Source organism: Marmota marmota, unplaced genomic scaffold (genome assembly GCF_001458135.2).
Source record: "Marmota marmota marmota unplaced genomic scaffold, marMar, whole genome shotgun sequence".
Taxonomy (NCBI): domain Eukaryota; kingdom Metazoa; phylum Chordata; class Mammalia; order Rodentia; family Sciuridae; genus Marmota; species Marmota marmota.
The window spans coordinates 17,096,272-17,111,671 of record NW_025999999.1 but is presented as its reverse complement, the minus strand read 5'-3'; the positions used below and the strand labels follow the sequence as shown (position 1 = coordinate 17,111,671).

General features: G+C 48.4%; 1 long non-coding RNA gene across 1 annotated transcript; it reads right to left on the bottom strand.

Moving 5' to 3' along the window:
* Positions 1-5,953: 5,953 nt before the first annotated feature.
* On the bottom strand, positions 5,954-14,508 carry LOC125617998. The gene is made up of 4 exons (XR_007349204.1): positions 14,458-14,508; positions 12,644-12,725; positions 9,084-9,153; positions 5,954-7,028 (listed from the first exon to the last, which is right to left on the bottom strand). It is a non-coding gene; the product is annotated as an uncharacterized LOC125617998 (long non-coding RNA).
* Positions 14,509-15,400: the final 892 nt, after the last annotated feature.

The window sequence follows — 15,400 nt, the reverse complement described above, 5'->3', positions numbered from 1 at the left end:
AGTGACAAGCATGTCAGAAACAACAAACTCCGTCATCTATAAGGCTTATCAATAATTTAGTCTCTTCCCCCTCGTGAGAGCCTGTGTGTTTTGCAATAATGAAATATATGATTTTAAAAATAAATAATAGGCCGTTGTCAGCCCGATTGTAGCTGCAAGTTATGAATGTGATTGATTGATTGAACATTTGACTTCATCCGCTCCAGCCGGATCAAAGAGAGACTCTTCTACCCGCCTAAGGCCACTAGCAATTTATTTAGAGACTGTGTTCGTAACCCAGCAGGTAGCAATATTGGACTGAGGTACACAGAAAATCAGCTCTTTGAGGTTTTTTCCAAGTCCAAGGGAAGCAACAAATGAGATTTTTTTTTTTAGTTCATTAAATCATTAACCACTTAATCACTAAAAACAAGACGTTCTAAGCGTTCCTCTTAGCGGCGGTACCCAGGAAACAGAGGGAACGCCACTTTGCCCAGATCTGGCGTTGGGAGGTGGGCCCTCTTTAAACAATGTGACAGCCTGTAATTTTTTATTTATATGGCACTGTATTTTTTTTTCTTCATCTTAACTAATCAGCGTGGCAACAGCCACACTGACATCCGAAAGTGACAGGTGTCTGAATTGCAATGAGCTATCTATACAACAGCCACCGTGGGGGAAGGAAAAGACAGAAATATGGAGGAGATGTTTGTAAAACAAATATTGCAACTGCCAGGCTGGCTGAATGGAAAAGAAAAAAAATATAGAGAAAAGAATATGGAATACAGGAAAGAGCGGGTGTGCGTGGAACCGACCCAAGGCAGCCGGCGCTGGGCTCCTTCATTTCGATGTCCAGTGGGCAGCAGAGAAATGGCCCCTTCTTTCTCAAGGAGGGTCTCGGGGTCAAGTGTGGGTCTCGGTCCCTCACTCAACAGCTTCCCTGAGCTTCTGAAAGCCCCGGAAAGCAGAGCCCTCCCCAGGAGCCAAGGAGCTGCCTGGCATTCCAATGAGCCAGGCCTGCGAGAGGCAAGCCTGGTCCTAACAGGGTGCCCGGGAATAAAGGAGGCAGGATGTGAGGCCCGAGGACATCCACCCACCAAGGGACGCCCGTCTTAACAAGAGCAGGTTACGGTCTTAGTTGTTCTGGCAGGGGACGGGAAGAAAGGCAGCATGTCTTCCTTTTCCAACTCCCCTAGTCCTGCGCTGTCTGACCTCGGGCAAGGCAATTTAATAATCACCCGAATGCTTTTGACTTCATAGGCCCTTTCATCCGCGGATCTCAAAGCACTTCACAAATACCAATTCATTAACCTTCACAACCCACCCTGGGGGACAGGGGGTGGGTTTTCCCTGTGGTGGGAGCGCTCAGCTGGCGGCCCGGAAACGCAGGTCTTCCTTCAAGGTCATTTGAAAGTTGACCGGGAGACTCCAGAAGGAGATCCAGAGCAGCTGGCATCCAGATCGTTGCTGCTCGGGCCTCAGTTTACCCTCCTTTGTGCCGTGGGGCTGGGCCCACACCTTCCACTTCCTCACAAAGAGCAAACATGTTGCAAGTCCAGGAAAACCACAGGGCATCTGGTTCGCTTCCCAGCCAGGAGCCTGTGAAGTGCTAGAGACCCCGTTGGGCAAGGTAGGAAAATGAGCTCAAGGGATCTTAAAGGATCTACCCAACAATCACTCACAAATAGCGGCGTTGTCAACCCATTTGCCATTTTTAAAAAATAGTCATGATAGTGCATGAAAATCCACAGCCATTCCCTCAATGTCACCCCCTGAGAAGAAGCTGATCTCATTTGTGGACCTTTCTGGGTCTCTGATGAACTCAGGGGAGCCTGTGAGCTGTCGCAGGAAACAGTGAGGCCAGGATGGACGGTTTATTCTCAGAGGAGAAGGGAGAGGGCTACGTATAAACTGGGTCCAGAAAGTAGCTCTGAAAAGGGAAGGCAGGATGGGGAAGGTGAGCACCGCCTGGATTGGGTTTAGGGACAGGCTTCGGGAGAAGGGTTTAGGGAGAGGTTTTCAGGAGAGGGGGGCACAAATAGCAAAATCTGGGTCCTCACCAGGACACCAAAGCTAAGTGCTCAAGTTTCTATCTTCCAGGTCCCTCCAGCAATGGCTGACCCTGCTTTCTTGGAACGTCCAGGCAATACTAGGCAAAAGAGAGCCATTTGTTGGTCATTTTCAGCAAAACAGACCGGGTCCTGTCTCCACGTGCAGCCCCAGCCCCAGCCCCAGCCCCAGCGGGAAGCCAGCAGGAAACTTCCTTCCTAGGTGTCCCTGGAGGAAACGTGCTTTCAGGTCACCATGACGATCCCCAAACATGCAGCTGTATTTTGGAACACAACTGTGCACCCTCCTCACCGACTTCAGGGGTTTCATGATGACAAATCCCAGTTTACAGTCCAGTCTATTTCTTTTCATTCTTTCTGAAAATACCGGACTCTGGTTGTTACGGAGACCCAAGGCTGACATGCTCCAAAGCAACCTCTTGCTTGTCCTTCCCCCCAGAGTCTTTCTCCACTGCATTCCATTCCCCCTCCTCTTCCATTTGTAAAGACAAAAAAAGAAGAAGAACATCCTATAACCACTGGCCTCTGTCCAGGAACACGGAGGGAAACCAAGCCAGGCAAACCACCCAGAGAAGTGAGCGACATCAAGGGCGAACTCAAGTGAACTTCGGGACCATCCTCCAGTGCAACCCGGAGGCTCAGGGCTCGGGCTTCACTTTTTCCCTCTTCTTCAGGGTTCAGCTCAGGGTCCAGATACTCAGAGTAAAGTCGAGGGTTAGTAGAAGAGCTCTGAAAACCCCCACCTGGAAATTACTTGCCCATCAACATGCATCCTGAATCTTTAAACAACTCATCCTCGCTTAGCCCAGCAATTCTGCTGCGGAGTCTGGGTGCAAAGTCGCTGACCTGGTTGGTGTCCTGAGAAGCAAAGCCTGAGATAAGGGTCTGGTGCGAATGGTTCGTTTGGAAGGTGATCCCCAAAGCCATTTCCAGAGGAAGTGGGGAATGTGGGCGGCAAGGATGAGAGGAAAGTCTACGTGATGGGCAGCAAGAAACTGGGACACTTGTCCATCCGCTCGCGTCCCATGGGTGGAGAACCGCTTGGGGACAATATCACTGGCACACCCAGGCTACCCCACATGTATGTAGACCAAGCATGCCCCCATGGCCAGTCAACAAGCTCAGAAAGGTGACACTGGAAGCCAGCAGTCTGTCCAGGGACTATCTGCAGGTGCCTCTGGGGAAATCTGAGGGGAAATGGTAGGATCCATGACAGGATCTGCAACAGATGACAATCCCAGTCTAGAAAAAGTGAGCAGAGCAGAATCCCAGCATGGCCTGTCACGGTGATTCCAAGGGCAGGTCACAGGAGCACTGGTGCATCTTCTGGGTGCCATACTGTCCCCTGCCGTTCTGTTCAGCAACATTTACTGCTAGGCTCTGAGCTAGGTCCCAGGGTCATTATGACGAGCAAGGTCATCTTCCTAGATTCTACCGTAACACCCTGACATCAGGCTGGTATGTTTGGTGTGACCTTAATTTTGTTTCTAAAATGCGTGGGAGAAAGACTAGAGGGAAATAGCTGAGACTGTTAATAGTGATGCTCCTTGGGTGAAGGGGGGTTTCTTCAGTTCTTACGATTCTATTGAAATTTCCTATAATGAGACTGTATTCTTCTTATAAAAGAGAAAATTATAAACTTTGTTTGAAAATAAGAGAAAAGAAAGGCACCTGCCAGGCGGAAGGGAACTCAAAGGTGGCCTTGCTCACCTTCCCCCATGACCAACTTTTATGTGTGTCTAATATTCCTGGCTCCCTGCTGCATTTGGAACCAGCATCTAATGCAAAGGGATTTGGGGCATTTCTCAGGCATGCCCGGGGCCTGGAAATGGCAAACATCTCCTGATTAAACATGCGGTTCTTAGGGCACCACAAAGAAGACACAAAATCCCTATTTTTCTTCTTTTTCTTAAATTAATTCATGGAAATAGAAAGCCCACAGTCACATCTGCATTCCGGCTCCTCTGTCGGTGGATGGGCTTGGATATCATCTTCAACATTTGGTCAGTGACTTCGGTGTCAACAAATTCCCTTCTTCTGTTAGATACTTGCCATCCCAACCAGAGGGGAGGAACCTCCAAGTTGGGAAATTTTCTTGCCGTTACTCTCTCTGGTTGTCTTTAGAGGCAGGGGCGAAAGAGGCTACTAAATACCACATAATTTTATTAAGAGCTTTGAAAATGTAAGACAAACTCTGCTTCAAGGAGAAAAATAGGACTCTATTCGATGCAATGGTGTTTACTGGCATAGTTACAACTGGCAAAATTCATCCTGAAATATTTTTTTCACATAGTTAAAAGAGTTAAAAATCTTGGAATCTCTCTCCCTGGGCTCCTCAAACCCCTAGATTTTAAATTATCTCTGATAGGTGGAAACTTTCTCAGTCTCTCATTAATTCAATATTTGGTGATAGGTCCAGGCTGCAGTGCCACCTGACTGCAGGGGCCCTGTTTATGTGGTTCTGTCCCTTAGAGTTGTGCAACAGTGGGGTCTGTGCGGATCCCAAAGTGATTTTCTCAAAAAAAAAAAAAAAGAAAGAAAGAATCTGCATGATGTTCCTGAGTGTCTGCTGTGGCTTTTGGAGATGCAGCTCTGGCCGTGCGCAGGTGGGGAACGCGTTGATCAATACCTCCTCAAGTGCCGATCATCACTGCTTCCTTGAAAAAGCCACAGGCATTTTGCAAAAGAAAATATGTTTAAGGGAAAAATTTAGCTTAGAAGGAGCCAGTTAAGTCAAACTGATGGGTTTTCCCACTGCAAAGCTCTTCCTGGTCTTGAATACACGGCACCCTTATGAATTTCTAAGACAGCAATAGCACACGCGCTGCTTGCCAATTTTTGAACACAAAAATGACCCCCTTTCCCATCCTTTCTATGATCCAAGCCCACGGGGCATCAAATCTGAGCCAGCGGCTCTCTGTTTCAGAGCGTGGCAAGAGCCACCCGGAGAGGGGATTCAAACACAATTCCTGCATCTATGCTGGGAGGTTCTGGGCCGGTGGGTCTGGGGTGGACTCAGGAATGTGCATTTCCCCTAAGTTCCTCAGGGCTGCTGCTACTGCTGCTGGGCCAGGGACCATATTGGGAGAAGGAACGGCCTCGGGCCTTGGTGATTCCCCAGAAGATGGATGATCTGGAGGGAGAGGAGCGGTCCTTTGAATACAAGTGCACTCTTGACCCACCAAGGGCATTGTGGTGAGAGGCTACTTGGTTTTTTTTTTTTTTTAATTTTTTATTGTTGGTTGTTCAAAACATTACATAGCCTAAAGACCTAAAAAGAGCATGCTACAGGGACACTGCTACATCGATGTTCATAGCAGCTCAATTCACAATAGCAAGACTGTGGAACCAACCTAGATGCCCAAAAATAGACGAATGGATAAAAAAAATGTGGCATTTATACACAATGGAGTATTACTCTGCATTAAAAAATGACAAAATCATAGAATTTGCAGGGAAATGGATGGCATTAGAGCAGATTATGCTAAGTGAAGCTAGCCAATCCCTAAAAAACAAATGCCAAATGTCTTCTTTGATATAAGGAGAGTAACTAAGAACAGAGTAGGGACGAAGAGCAGGAGAAGAAGATTAACATCAAACCGGGATGAGAGGTGGGAAGGAAAGGGAGAGAGAAGGGAAATTGCATGGAAATGGAAGGAGACCCTCAGGGTTATACAAAAGTACATACAAGAGGAAGTGAGGGGAAAGGGAAAAATAATACAAGGGGGAGAAATGAATGACAGTAGAGGGGGCAGAGAGAGAAGAGGGGAGGGGAGGGGAGGGGAGGGGGGATAGTAGAGGATAGGAAAGGCAGCAGAACACAACAGACACTAGTATGGCAATATGTAAATCAATGGATGTGTAACTGATGTGATTCTGCAATCTGTGTATGGGGTAAAAATGGGAGCTCATAACCCACTTGAATCAAAGTGTGATGCTACTTGGTTTTGAAAGGCCTGGGTGGAGGGCCCAAAGGAGAAGATGAGATGCCCTCGGGGAACACAGAAGTCAGGGAGCCGTGGTGTGGGTGGGAGCCACTCAGCAGAGGGATGAGTGCAGGTTCCACTGCCGACCAGCTGGCTCCACAGGCCAGGCCAATACTCTCTGGGGCCTCAGTCTCCATCGGTTACACAGGCATCATTGTCTTGCAAGCTGGGGCAGTGGGAAGACAAAATCTGCCTCAGGTGGAAAGTATTGGGCGCCATGTTCCATGGCTTCCCATTCCTTCCTTCCGTTGATGGACAGGAAGGAAAGAGACCTGCTTTCTGGGAATCAGGCAAGAACTGGAAACAGGAAGTGAGACATCAGGCCAGACAACACACAGGATTTGCTGAGCATTGGGTCTAAGTTTCCCAAGGAATTTTTGTCTGGGACTGACTGGTTTCTTGACAGAGGACTGTCATCAGGACTTAGAGGCCACTTGGGGAGGGACTATGGACTCCAGGAGCCAGGCTGCCCTCTCAGAAGCCACCAGACCTCATGCTCCTCCCAAAGCCCTCCCTGCCCATGACAACACACAGTAGGTGCTCATTAGAGTCATGTTGCAGAACCAGTGCTTTTAACAGGAGGACATCAACCGTTTGACCCTGGGAGCCACTGAACAAGAAACACTGAGATTTTTGACTTTAGTCAGTTCACTTTTTTCCTCTCAGAGCAAACAAACTAAAACCAAAACAAAACAGAAATAAAATCAGACAAGGCTCTGGTTCTGAAAGACACTGAACAAATACACTGGAGTTATTATCTCAAGAAAAATCAATGGCTTTCCCATCTACCAGTGCCCGAGCCTTCAGCGTTGGCTTGGAAACGCGGAAACGCTCCCAGCCCAGGGCTCTCCTGCGTCTGCGGCTGAGTTCACAAGTTCCAGCTTCCCCAGGTGGCCGAGCCCAGGGGAAATCAGCGCCTTCCTGGAGCACAGAGCCATCACTGCAGGTGGGCATGTGCTGCCGTGTCCCCTGCCTTCTGGCCAACAGAGCAAGCCTGCAAAAAAACCAGAGGCAGACCAGGCAACTGCGGGGGTGGGCATCTGGGCGCCATTATTCTGAGCTTCCGCCAACCTGTCCCTTATCCAGGGGATCTGGGGCTGCAGTGTCCCTCCCCAGTGTTCCCTTGGAGCACCAAGCTGATGACATAGGAGAGGAAAGAGGCTCTTTTACGATCACCTAGAGGTGTCTAAAATAATCGAATTTAGGGGAGCAAAGAACAGAACTGTGGCTACCAGGGGCTGGGAGGGGAGGAGAGGAGTACGGGGCGTGGCTCACCCATCGCATGAGGTTTCAGTGACAGCAGATGACCGAGTTCTGGAGACCTGCTGACAACCTCGTGCCCAGAGATCACTGTTCTACACTGTGCACTTCAAAATCCGTCCACAGTATGGATCGCAGGTTAAGTGTTCTCACCACAATAGAACATTCAAGAAGGGAACGAATGGGAGATGAAAAGGAGGTACAATATGGGGGAAAAAAGAACTGGAAAGTTCTCAAAGACTCTTCTCCTGTTTCAGCCATGCGTCTGTGAATACGTCCTGGGAAGTGCCCATCTTCAAAAATAGTTAAGAGTGACGAATACAGAAGTGTGTCACTCTGTCTGTCTGAAGGGCTGTCGGGATTCTTCTTGGCTATCTTCTTTCCCTGGAAGCGGAAGCCGTCTCCAGCGTGGTGTTAACTCAGTCCTGACAGCCTGAGGGTCAGTGGAGAGCGCTCCCTCTCCCTGGCTGTGCCCACCCCTGGGGGAGGCGCTCGCATGCACGGTCTCTAATTGCACAGCCGTCCTGTGAAGTAGCTGGGGGGTCGGGGAAGCATGGCGAGCTACCTGTTTCTGTAAGTACGGTCTCCTTGTCATTTACAGATGGCCTGTGGTTGTTTTCCTCTACGATAGCAGAATTGAGTAGTTATGAAAAAACCCCTGTGGCCCCTAAAGTCTAAAAAATTTACTGTATAGCGCTTTGCAGAAGAAAGAATGGCCCCGAGGTCAGCCATCAACCCACCACAAAGGTGAGGAAGTAGAAGCACAGGAAGCTAAGTGTGCTGCCCAAGGTCATCCAGGTTGGGAATTCCTGTGCCGGACAGGACTCGGCTCCAAAGGCACCCCTGGGCTTCTCTCCTCTCTATGCTGAAGTGCCTCCCACTTGGTCATACTGGCCTGGCCCTGCTAAATGTGTCATCCAGCCCATCCCCTCCTTCTGTAGCCCCCAACCCATGGGCTCCTGGTCTGCCCAGCACTTATGAGAGACAGTCATCCACCAGGGACAGAGATGGCCTGAACAGGCCTGGGCTCTTTAAAACCCAGAGAGATCAGCTCAGAGACACACTGAGAAGAACCAGGCTGCCCGAGCAAAGGACAGCAACTGACCTCAGCTGGGCAACATGACCATCTCTGAGCATAGCCCTCATTTGCCTGTCTGCCATTCTGCCCTTACTGATGTATCTTGATCCAGGTTGGACTTGATTTTCCTGTTAATACTGCCCACGACCGGCTGCCTTCCTCCTGAGAACACCCATCTGGTCCTGGGGTCTTCTAGTCCGGCCTTCACTAAGCCATGCAGGTAGCAGGCCACATCTCAGCAGCAGTCTAAAGCTCCTCTGGGGTGTCCAGGGTGAGGCTCCACAGCTCAGGGAGAACACCAAGTTCAAGTAAAAACGGTAGCAAAGACTGCTGAATTAAGTTACTAAACTTGTCAAGGATACAGGAAAATTAATATGAATTATGGCATTTTGGCACAGTAGAGTATTAGGCTGTCATTAAAAGTGATACTAACAAGGATTCTAAAATAATGTGATGTATCAGACAGGGTCAGCTTTATAGGTGTGGGACTTGTGCACATGTACAGGATGCCACAGTTAAAAAGACCCAGCACTTGGTTTAGTGCTCCGTGGGCACCACCTTGATACTTTGAATAACTTTTAATGAAGAACCCCTACATTTCATTTTGCACTGAGCTCACTAATAGCTCATGGAGGAGAGGCATCTCTCAGTGCTCATCCTCTCCTGCCTTCGAGGATAGGGCTTTCCACTCCACTCCCCACACTTACTCACCTGGACGAGTTTTTCCAAGTGGGAATTCCTTTCCAGCATTTGTTGGGAAATGTTTACATTTTTCTAAATGCTAAAAGAAAAAACTAGTCAAGAAATTAATGGAAAAAGTATTTGTCCTGCAAAAATCAAAGCTTAACCGCGAACCTAGAAGCAACACAGGCTCAATCCACCAACGTCAAACCAAAGATAAGAGCTGGAAATGCTGACAGGTTAAGGATGACATCATGGGGACTGGACAGGAGCACATGGGAGATAGGGGATCACGATTGGCTAGGACCATGGCTCTGGTCCTGCTATAAGTGTGCATGTCGATGGTCCTGATCACTGGAAATGGAAAGTCACTCTTGGAAATAAATCAATATTAAATTTATATGTAGGTATGCTTTACGCAAATCTTGTTAGCAATGTTCTCAGAAATAACAAATTTGGGAAGTAAAATAAGCCCTTGGTTGGCAATTTCCATGTGTAGCACTTGAACTTTGCTAAAAGATCTAAATGTTATATTATTTGAATATTACACAATAATATTCACTAGTTCTTTTTGACGCTTAATTATTTGCTACAGGCTATAGTTGTCTGTAAATTTGTTAAACTGAATATTTCTCATTTATCAAACCAATGTTGCTAGCTGTCCATTGTAATAAGCCAACGGTACGAAGTCCATTGACGTCTTCTAAGAATAGCTTAGGATTTCAGGATTTCTGAGTCTTGCCAGGGACTCCAACTTCTTGTCTGTAAATCCTGAAGGTTAACATTGGGTATCTGGAAGCACCAACTCCTGACATCTGGTTGTTCAGAAACTACATTTCCCAACCTCCTTTGCAGGTTAACTAGAGTCATGCCACACATTTGGATCCAAGGGATGTGAGCAGAAGTGAAATGTACACCTTGTGGATTGCATATCTATGAGGAAGTCATTATCCTCCATTTCCTCTCCCTCTTCTCCCTGGCTTTGGAAAGATCAAAACTAGAGGAGCCACTGATAGGGACCAAGATAAGGATGTCATGTTTTAAGGAAGCGAACTGTCCACCTGCCACAGGCTCCTTTAGACTGTTATGTGGGTGAGAATTACATTCTACTTTATTTAATGAAGTCTCTATATTTGAGTTCTCTTTGTTAGAGCAGTTTAGTCTATTTGAGAGCATGTGGGAACATGCTGACCCCGTATAATACTGCTTGATGGAGGGTCATCTACAATTACATGCAATTAACTATATATAATCTAAATCACTAAAAGGATACCCCAAAAAAATTACCCAAGAGAAAATATGTCAAGAACCTGGGAACCAAAGGGAAGGAAGAAGCCAAGTTGCACATGGTTCCAGAAAGAAATGAGGTGGTGTTTCCCGTATGATCATTAAGCTCAGACACCTTGAGCTCTGCTTCTGGGCAAGGAGTGAGAAGAGAGAGAGAGGACACATTCCTGGCTCTCATGGAGTTTGCAGTGAAGCCAGAATGGAAGATGTTTGTAAAAATTCCCAGCGTGGATGACATGAGGCGTTCATCCGCTTTTGAGTGGGTTTTCCTACAGAGACTGGGATGGATGTCGGTGTCCTGGATACTCTCACCACCTTCAAGGACTGGCCGAGACCAGCAGGCCTGGTGGACGTTGGAGGCTTCCTCAGGAGGTGACACACCCCTTCAGCTGGTTGTGCAAGAGTAAGAAGGAGCAGGAGAAGCCCTAGGCCTTCCCCTCTGCAGACCTGGGTTCCTCACCCGAAGGGAATTGGAAAAATATCCCAGACACAGGGAGCTTCCCGTGTCCAGGGCGCCCTCCTTGTCTGAGAGCACCTGCGGGCGGCTGGGCTGCCATCTTGGGAGAACTGGTACCTTCTGTTTGGTTTGGGAAAGCTGAACAAACACATGAGTGGGGATTTGGCACTTGTCTTCCACAGGAGCTCCGATTCTTGTAGACTTTTTTTAAAAGCGAGAAATTCCCGTGTTTTGTTTAGCAGAAGTGATTCTTCTGGAATGGCGGGTCTGCATCAGCCAGAGGCAGTTATGTTGCTGCTGAGTGATTCTTAATGTTTACCAAAGACCGCAGCCACCTCTCGGTCCATCTACCTTCCTGGCAGCCCAGCTCCTGTCCTCATACCTGTCAGACTCCGTCTTTCACCGGAGGCTTCATTGCCAAATAGAGGGCGAGTGTTCTTCGAGGCACATTAAACAGCTGCAGATAACGAAGGAGAGGTCAGTGCAATCAACCAAGCACTGGGCAGGAGGGTTTGAATAGAGCAGGAACTAATTATGTGCCAAGGCACCGGTGCCCAGTATTGGCCACATCGTCAGGTCACGATAAAGGACGTTCCAAAGCTGTGCCTCTCACAGGACAGGAATGAGACAGGCGTTGCCTTGATGAATTCTTTTCCTTCTCCTTCTCCAAAAGGAAGACTCCATCTTGCAAAAAGAGTCTAAGGTTGTCTGTGCTTCCCTTCCTCCTCCTAACAGAAGCAAGATTTTATTCAGATCAAGGATGTGTCAGGATAAATGAACATATTTCCTAATTTCCCTTGCAATTAGAAGCGGTCAGTGAAATATTGGTGGAAATCAATTGAGCCTTCTGGGAAGGCTGTTCTTTCTCCCTGTTCTCCTTATTTCTACCTAGAAAGTGGATGTGAGACCTATGTTCCAGCAGCCGTCTTGTTACCATGAGGTGATCTTGGGCCTGTTCATTTGTGAGCTGAAGATCCAAGAACAGATAGATAGAAAACAAGCTGAATCCCTGATGACCATGAAGGTGTCGTATTACCATGAATTCTAATCCTCCAGACTTCATTCTGTATGCCACACAATCACCCTCTAGGCTTTGCAGCTGTTAATTTAGATATCTTACTAGCAGCAAGTCTAGGTTTAACAGATACAACACACACTCAATTTCCACCTCTCCCACAAGTCCTTCCAAGAGGCCCTAAAATCATTGACAGGGGCACTTGTTAATCAAAAGACATTTATTTAACTTCTACTAAAGGCCCAGCTCTGTGGTCCAGCTGGCCTGGAGAAGTGAGAGTACCTTGACCCTGACTCTGCAGTTTCCAATTAGAAAGGGCTGCTCCCGGCCCCTGGACCTCGAGCCTCTCTTACAGCTGCCTTCCAAGAGAGGCAAATCACTCAATCATGTGACAGTTTTCTTGTCTGTAAAATGGGGATAACATATAGATTTCATGGAGTTATCCTGAGGACTAAGGAAGTCTGTGTGTAAGAGCCCTCAGCAGTGACCCTAGCACACAATGAGCCCTTTATCAATGGCTCCTGCAGCATTAGCATTATTAAAACCGGTGTCGATAACCGTCTCATACATTGGTGTGCTGCAGGTGTGGCTGAAAGGTCCAGCTAGATTTGGGGGGGAGGAGGACCATTTTTTAAAGTGGTCCTTTCACTTATGTTTCTGATCTCCCTATTCGATTTCCCATTATCCATCCTTTAGGTCTTCAGGGAACCAAATTCCAACCCCAAAGCTCAGGTGAACATCTGCTTGGAAGCATCTTGACCACCAACCCTTGTCCAGGGTCAGTGCTGGTGTTTTTGTCTTGACGAAGTTTACATTAGAAGCTCAGGTTACCTGCCCGTTTTCTCTCCAGGACCCTCCCCTTCCATGGAAACGTCTGAGGTGTGGTGAGACAGGCAGAAACATAAAGACGCACCTGGGAATAAATGTGTGAATGTATTTAGACTTTATTTGGGGAAACTGGGCTTTCACCACCATCCAAGTTCAACAGAAATGCCTGTGCAGACCAAACACTGGTTAGTCGTTGACACCGAAAACCACTTGCAGCCCAAATTAGACACAACAAATCTGGGAAAGAATTTTTAAAATCCAAACCTTGCAACCCACCCCTCACCCCAGACTACTTGAGGTAGAAGAGAAACATGTGCCAAGAGGAGTCGGAGGCCAGAGTGGACCCCTGGAGGGAGAGCAGGTGAAAAATGCATTTGCTAGATTTGGAATTGGGACAGAGAAGCTGGGAGTTCTCGTGAGTCAAGAGCCCGGGTGCTGCCTCTCTCTGTGCCCAGGCGGAAAGCTGAGGTTGGGCAAGCCCTGGGCCAGTGCTACAGATAGCAAATGGAAAAGCCTAGGGATTCTGCCTGGGAGTGCAGCCCAGAAGGTTGAGCATTCAGAGGCCTGCAAGACAGGCACTCAGGGGCGCGGAGTGTGCAGCCTAAGAGCAGAGACCTGGGGGACTGGGGCGGAGCCCACTGCAGACCTAGTGGGAAAGGAGTCTGCCTGTAGGGGGCGCTGTCAACCAACCCCGGCCGGTGGTTCCCATGAGGAATGCACCCAATCTTCAGAACCTTAAAGAAATGCCATCAAAACTCCTGATTTTTAAAACGTTGGCAAGCGATTCAACACAGTTGTGATGCTCTGTTGAGGCTGCACAAACAAGTCTGCTGGCTCCGGCTCGCGGGTAGCCCACTTCTGAATTCTGGGTGGGGCTGACTTTCATCTTACCTCTGAAGCTCGGGGGTTGCAGACGGCAGTTGAGGGCCCACACGTACCCACGTTAACTCTTCTGCCCAGACCTTCCTACTGCTAAATTAATCTAGCCTAAGAACTCTTTTACAGCACTGAGAAAAGTCAAGCTCAAAAATCAAAGTACAAACCCAGACAAAAACCTTCCAGGTAGCAACCTCAAAGATCGAGCTTTACTTTTATTTTTTTTTTAATGTATTTTGTAATGCCCCAGAACGGTTGGTCATGCTAAAAATCACTAGTGGAATAATAGCCACCAGGCCCTCCACAGCCTGGGACACCACGGGGCGGACTTGGCAAAGAACAGGAGAGGGTGCGCGGGACACACCCAGGGGGCCTCCGCCCAGCTCTTCTTGCATCTGCTCTTAATTTGACGCCTGCACCCCAAACCACCTTGGGCTTTGGAGCATCCAGACAATGGCTCTGCTGGACCCAAGGAGCGAGTTCTGGAGGGAAAAGCACACTGGGTACAGGAAGGTGGAGGTCAAGGGTTGAGGGGAACCGCTGGCCCTCGGCATCCGGCCAAGGTGGCATCCGGCTTTCACCTGACCAAGCAGGGACTGCCTGTACCCTTGAGGTGACGACCAGTTTGGGAAACACACTGCACACGAACCCAGTTCCAGGGAATGCAATAGAAGGGCTTCTGAGGCTGGGCCTCCTCCTCTGCCCGCACCGCACCGCACCGCACCGCACAGCACAGCGTGCCTCCGCGGTGCAGCGCATCTGGGGACAGGGAAGACAGCCCAGCTGAGGAAGGTAAGAAACCCACAACAGAACCACAAAACAAAGGGCCAGGGACGGTGATTAAGCCCTCCAGGGCTGCCTGCTAATCACCACGGTGGGAGAGGTTCCCGCGCCCCCACCCGCCCGACTCCTCGGAGCCGACACAAAAGTACCTCTCTTACGCACAAGCACGCTCCAACCTTTCGCTTTGTTCCCCAGAGCTCAGACACTGGGGCTGCTCAGAAAGATCTGGGAGCTGGCGGAGCATTGTGGGTACTGCCATGCAAATGAGGAGCACAGCCAAGCGTGTCCCACATTGCTTCAGAGGACCTGAATTTTTTATGGCTTGTATGCTCTTTTTGATGTTTTCATTGTCTCCTAGCATAACTGATATGCATTCCGACTCTGACAACTCCAAGTTGTGGGGTTTTGTGGGTTTTTTTCCCCCCTTCTTTTTTTTCTTTTTCCTGGAGCTGGTTTTCTCACCTTAACAACAACAACAAAAATTTACAAGGAAAAAATATAAAAAAGAGCCAAAACAAAACAGAAAACAAAAAAACAAAACCAAAAAAAATCTACCGGTAACAAACCAAGGTTACTTCAAGAAGTGAAATATTTGAAGCAATGCAACCAGGAAAAGAAAACACGTTGATTCTCTTAAATTCCTTGGAGCTTGCCCACCTCACTTAAAGGGACAACTTCTGGTGTGTGTGGGGGGCCAGTTAATCTGAAGGTGGTCAGTGGTGAAGAACCCACAGCTGTTATGAAATCCACCCCTGTCTGTTTGCACTTGCTCTTAATTAGGTTGGGAAGCTCCTTTGGAAGAGGTGAGAGCCTCTTGCTCCCCCTCCTCTGCATGCACGCATGCACACACATGCACTCCCACTCCAAGAAGTACGTGGACTTTTAAGGGAACCATTTCCGTTTTGTAACCCTGTGCCCTTCAAGGATCCAGAGTGTCACCCACGCCAAATACCTCAGGGTCAGTGGTATTTCTGGTTTGGCAGAGTGAACAGAATTGCTGCATGGATCACAAGAAAGTCATTTCTGAGCGACTCTTGCCAACCCACCCCCGCCCCGCCCCTGATGGCTAAGATCACCCAGATAACGAGCTGGATTCCCGAG